The sequence below is a fragment of the Gossypium arboreum genome, chromosome 8 (assembly GCF_025698485.1).
Source record: "Gossypium arboreum isolate Shixiya-1 chromosome 8, ASM2569848v2, whole genome shotgun sequence".
Taxonomy (NCBI): domain Eukaryota; kingdom Viridiplantae; phylum Streptophyta; class Magnoliopsida; order Malvales; family Malvaceae; genus Gossypium; species Gossypium arboreum.
Window position 1 is genome coordinate 105,480,649 of NC_069077.1, and position 6,155 is coordinate 105,486,803.

General features: G+C 33.0%; 1 non-coding gene across 1 annotated transcript; it reads right to left on the reverse strand.

Moving 5' to 3' along the window:
- Nucleotides 1–798: 798 nt before the first annotated feature.
- On the reverse strand, nucleotides 799–904 carry LOC128279618 (small nucleolar RNA R71). The gene has a single exon (XR_008269817.1). It is a non-coding gene; the product is annotated as a small nucleolar RNA R71 (small nucleolar RNA).
- Nucleotides 905–6,155: the final 5,251 nt, after the last annotated feature.

Here is a 6,155-nt window from a genome sequence, read left to right on the forward strand (position 1 = left end):
ATTACCATTTGATCTCTACACTAGCGAACACTGTCATTCTCAATTATTATATTATTCTAATGTTATATTTATTCTATAAATGATAATTTGTTTATAGGTGGTCAAGTTGTTGGTGTCCTTATCAAGGAAGTTTTGGCAATAAATTTTGAAATTAATTTTTTACAATTAATAAGATAAGTAGGAAAGTTAGGACCTATAAATACGATTTTATTTTTTATTTGTACTTTTATTATCGTTTCAAGTCATGTATGACTCAAAACTCCAGCACTCCAATTGAACCATACTCAGATCCAAAGCAACTACTCAGGTGCAACCATCAAATAATGGACAACGAACCACCCGTAGTAATACATTTGCCTCGGGAAAATTCATTGTTTGAAGAGCGATGAGAACTAAAATAAAATAATCAGGAAGAAGTCCCAATGGCTTAGCGGACGTTGTGTGAGTACTCCTTACCTACCTTAGACGCAGTGCGAGGAAGCATTAAGTGGCCGAAAATCAATGCTAATAATTTTTAGATAAAAATGACCACGATTTAGATGATCCAAAAAACTTTACAGTTCAAGAGGAATATGGTTGAAGACTCGAACCAATAGTTAAAGCGATTTCTTCAACTATGTGATACCTTCAAATATAACAGTGTATCCAACGATGCTATACACTTGCGGTTATTCTCGTTTCCATTATGTGATAACACAACTGATTGGTTAGACTCATTAGAACTAGGCTTCATTACAACATGGAACGACCTCGCGGAAAAAATTCATCTTAAAATTTTCCCAATAAATCAAACCATTCAGCTTTGGTGAGATATCACAAATTTTAAACAATATGAAACTGAGTCTTTACACGAGGCGTGGGAGTGTTTCAAGACAATTCTAAGGAATTGCCCACACCAAGAACTGTAAGCATGGCTCCAGATACAAATATTTTACAATGGTGTCAACGGACACATTAGATCAAACCTAGATGAAGTACCTTATAACACCCCAAATCTTACGAGTCTAAAGTTTCGGGCGTATAGTAGTAAATAGTCTATCTGGCATAGTGTTATCTGCCTAAATGGTTATTTTGGAGTATACGTGTAGACATATAGTAAGCGTCACATGAGTTAGTAAGAATTTGACTTCATGATATTCTGCTATATTAAGGAGAAGTTTGTGTTAGGAGATAAAAAGGTTAGTATGGAATGAGTATTTGCCAAAGGTATAGTATGCTTGATTTGTTTGGAATATTGTACTAGTTAGATTTTAAGTAACTTAGCTAGAAATCGACTAAATAACCAAGTTGGATAATTTTGATTGCAAGGTATTTATTAATTTTCTCTCAAAAATTGTAGGCCATTAAGAAGGCAAGTTCTAAAACGTATGACACTTGTTAAATTTCACTAAGTAAGTTAAGTCATATTTATATGTGAGAGATGATTTTTGAAAGGGATTTTCTTTCTTCTTCCTCTTCCTTAAGTGGTATTTACTAATACTTTTCTTAAGCCTGAATGTATCTTACATCGACGATCCAGAAGCTATGGTTCTTTTATGATTAGTGGTTACTTCGCATCAGGGTGAGTATTTCAGTTCTGCATATTAAGTTCTGAATGAGTAAATCTGTATGTGGTGATTGAACAACAAGACTGTAAGTATAAGATTTCTATATGAGATTGTCAGTGATTGATATGATAAATAATTTGTATGCATAAGAGTAGTAATAGTGAAATTATGTTTCTAAGCAGTCATTGTTGCTTGTTTGAGATGGATATTTGGATTTGGACTTTTGAACTACAGTAAGTGAGAATTGTTAGGTGAGTCTCTACTTTGACTCTTACATGTGAACAGTACCAGTAAGTAATTTAAATAGTGATGAATTTTGAGTATTCAATGAATGAGTAAAACATAAGAAATATGTTGCATGCGCAAAGATGATACCAGTAAGTAATTTAAATAGTGATGAATTTTGAGTATTCAATGAATGAGTAAAACATAAGAAATATGTTGCATGTGCAAAGATGATATGTACAAAGTATTTTAGGAGTAAGAAGTTGAATGATAAGTATGCAGGTAAAGTTTAATATGGAAAAGTAAGAATCAGTCAGGTGAGTTTCTACTTTGACTCCTACATGTATACTATTCATGTTGAAGCATATCTATATGAAAGTGGTCAAATTCGAAACTGGAAATCATGGATGATATAGTATGAATATGATACTTATACAACTATAGGAATATATTAATGATTAAACAAGATATAAGTTAGTCTGCTTGAAAATAAGTTCAATGGGATGTATGAAAAGTATTATGAAATTATGAAATCTTGGGTCTGGGATGTGTTTGGTTCATAAAATTTGTAAAGTGAGTCGAGTCACTATGGTGGTAAATAAGGAAGTCCCTTGGGACAGTAAACACGAACTCTGATATGAAATTCAGAAGGAAAACGTCCATAGCCATGACATACTCTAAAAAGGAATTGTTGAATGACATTTTATCTAATAGGGTTCTCTATGTGTCCCAGGGCGGTGTTGGGTAAACCTCACTTAATATGAGTTTAGGCAAATTCATATCGCAAACACGACATTTTTGGGATGCCTATGTGACATCCTATCAACCTTTGTGGCGTACTCTATGTAGATAACATTTGTGGCATACACTTTATGGATCACCTTTGTAGCGTACTTTAGTTAGATTACTTTAGAGCATATTTTGTAATAAGGACTTATGGCATGTTTGATATATCGTTTGTTTGCCTCTAATGTGTTCTGTGAAGCCTATAGGATAGTAAAGAAGAGATTTTGTATGATTGCCTGTATGACGTGCTCTACTAGGTCTACGTGGCATGAACTATTAGGAATGTCTAATACGATTTAAGTCTGAATGTTTGACTCTATGGTAAGATAAGCGTAAATTCTTTTAGTTCTGTAATAAGTAGGGTTAAGAGGGGTATTGAATATTCTTCCAGAATTATTCAGAATCTAAATTAATGTTATCTTGAGTTATGGGATTCTGGTATAATACGATATGAAATTCATCTGAATAGTCTAACAGTACTCTTCTGCATGAGTATGTATAGTGTTGAACCAGGATATTTCTGAAGATGAAATTGATGGTGTCTAATTCTACATAGCATTCGCCAAACATTTATGTATCCCCCCATGATAAATGTTATTGAACAACTATTTGAAATAAGAGTATGTGTTAAGACATGATTGTTGCACTCAGAGGGTATGTCTACAAAGAATTTATCATATGGCAAGAGAGTTATGGATGTTTTTGAAGGATTCCTTAGTTAACTAGATAGAAAGATTGAATTTGACAAGAGCATGATAACTTAAGTTCAATTATATGATAAAACTATGTGGTGTCCAATAAAAATCAATGACGCAAAATAAGGGTTGACACAATAGTTCATATATGATTCCAAGTATCCATCAAGGTACTGTTGCGTTAAGCTTACTAAATTATCATGTCCTTACAAGATTTGTTATTGTTTTTTAGGTAGTTGAGAGGAGACTTCACCTGAAGGGACAACACTAGGAGTATGCCCAAATGGTGGCGGAGTGGGCTATTATACATATAGTGGAGATGTGGCGTAATCTAGAAATACGCCTTTTGAGTCTATATTAAATAAACTTCTATTTTGTAAGGATTCATATCGAGTCTATTGTAATAAGATTATTTTAAGTTACTTCCCTTGTTTTCATACAATAAGTTTTCTAACTAAAATGTCAAATAACATGTTTAAAGAAATGAGAAATTGTAAATTGTTTTCATTATTGATTAAGCTTTGTATAGTAACACCCAAAATCTGAACCCGATGAATCGAGTCAGGTTTGGGCCGTTACATATCCGATAGACCTCTCATGTTTCACACGCATGAACAAGCCTACAAAATTATAGAATTCATGGCTATGAATTCGTACATATGGCCTAACGAGAGATTCATATACCAATCTAAGTCACCAATGGTAAAAGTTGTGAAGGAAGAGAGCGACAATTCTTGATTCCAACAAATTCTTGAAAAAATTATCCATTTGGAGACACCCATCAAGTCGACGAGAGCGAAGCCACGTTTAGAAAACCAACTAGAGGAGACAAGTTATATAGGCAATAGGGATTGAAATCCCTATTCAAATACCTATCATCCCAATTGGAGGGATCATTCGAACTTCAAATGGGGAGGTAACCAAGAAGGAGAAAATCGACCATAAACTCGACAAAGTCCTCTTTATAAAAGCTCTTTCAAATAATGGAAATTCAAAGAGATACACTAAATCGAAACAACAATCAACACCGGAACCTTCAACGCAAAAACCCGAAATGAACAAAACTTACTTACCGAAAGTTCAACAGCACACACTCGAGTTCTAGACAACAAGAAAAACGTTAGGTGTCTCTTAACCTTCCCCTACACTTCAATAACCACGAGCAAACAGAACAAAACAAAACAATCAACATCCTCAATTCGGGATTTCAAGAAATTCTCAACTCATACATAACAACCAAAATTACTACAATTAAATCTTACCTTTAAGCACCGAAACAACCAAAAGTATGATACAATTCAATGATTAACCCAATAGAACGTTATACGAAGAGAAATTCAAGAATGATACCTAAAAGAAAAAATAAAAAGTAAAAAAAATAAAAGGAAACAAGGAGAGAGAAGAAGTTAACGTAAGAAAATTTATTTAAATTCCTAAGATCGGTATTTATAGAGAAGTACAAAAATAATACTCCTTAGTGCATACGTAGAGATTCAAACACAAGACCACTGGCACAGATAGATGCTCAACTATTGAACCAAGAGGCCCATTCATGGAACCTCAACCCATAGAATCTAACTTAAGTGGTACATGCAAGTCTAAAAGTTCAATCAAAGAATACACAAAACTTCAAAAGATACGACTTGAACTTGAGACCTTTAGTGAGCACCAAAAGCACATTAAGACAGAAGACCCACATTTCCATTGACACAACTGAAAAATAAAATTCACATTTTTAGGGTGTTACAAAGGTCGAGTGATGCACAAGCTTCCCGATACGTCAAAGCACCAAAAAAACTACAGAAGACATTTTTGATGTTGTGTCGTGCCACGCAAGTGATGTGGCGCAACACACGTCGACATGCTTCCCGAGTTCATCAGAGTTATTTTTATCCGTACAATCAAACTTATACAAAGACCTATAAGTGTCGAAGACCTAATTTGAGTTGCAAACACCTCTATAAATAAGACATTAGGGGTTAAATGTAATCAAGTCATCCTAGACGCCTTCAAAAACCCTCGTAGTTTAGAATTAGTTTTAGTTTATTTTCATTTCGGCTTTTAGATACTTTTATATTTTTCTTTTCTTCTCCGATTTGATCATGTTTTTCACATGGTTTATTCAATCGAAGTTGAGATTATGAATAACATGAGTGGCTAAATCTTAGAGGAGATTAACGAGTGGATCGGAATGTGACTAACGGAGGATTTGGGATTGCTCAATATGGATTAGTTGGTATATATTATGTGTTCTAAAACTATTAGACGTGATAGCCCTATTAAATAATCATAGCTTACACTAAATCAGAAGATTAGTCTAATCGAGTAAATAGTAATTTATCTTGGTTTAGAAATTGGAGTCAGAAGATCTATGAGTATCAGCCAATTAATTAAGTTAAATAGATTCAAGAGATAATAATTACTTAATCAATGATTAATATACTCTAGACCCCCAAACCAAAGTTAGTTACAAACCCTGAAGCGAGTCAATCTTCCCAATTGGTTTTTCGGTTTATTCATTTGTTTATCTTTCTTTCTTTATTTTTGTTAGTTATTTATTTTTATTCATTTTAATCTATTTTATGATCCATCATAATATAAGAATTAATTATTACTACTTAGACTTAGTATTGTAAAAATTATTTTCATTATTTGCTCTATCCTCCCTTAGGTACGATCTTCAGAATACTTTTGGTTTTTCATTGTACAACTATATTACAATTTTACTCGTTCACTTTTGGACACTGCCGTTCTCAATTCTTAAATTTTTTCTAGTGTTATATTTATTCTATAAATGATAAATCGTTTATAGGTGGTCAATAGATTAATTTGTAAGTGTGGTAAAGTGTTATGCAAATATGAAAATTGTGATACAATGATATCATGAATGTTATACATTAAA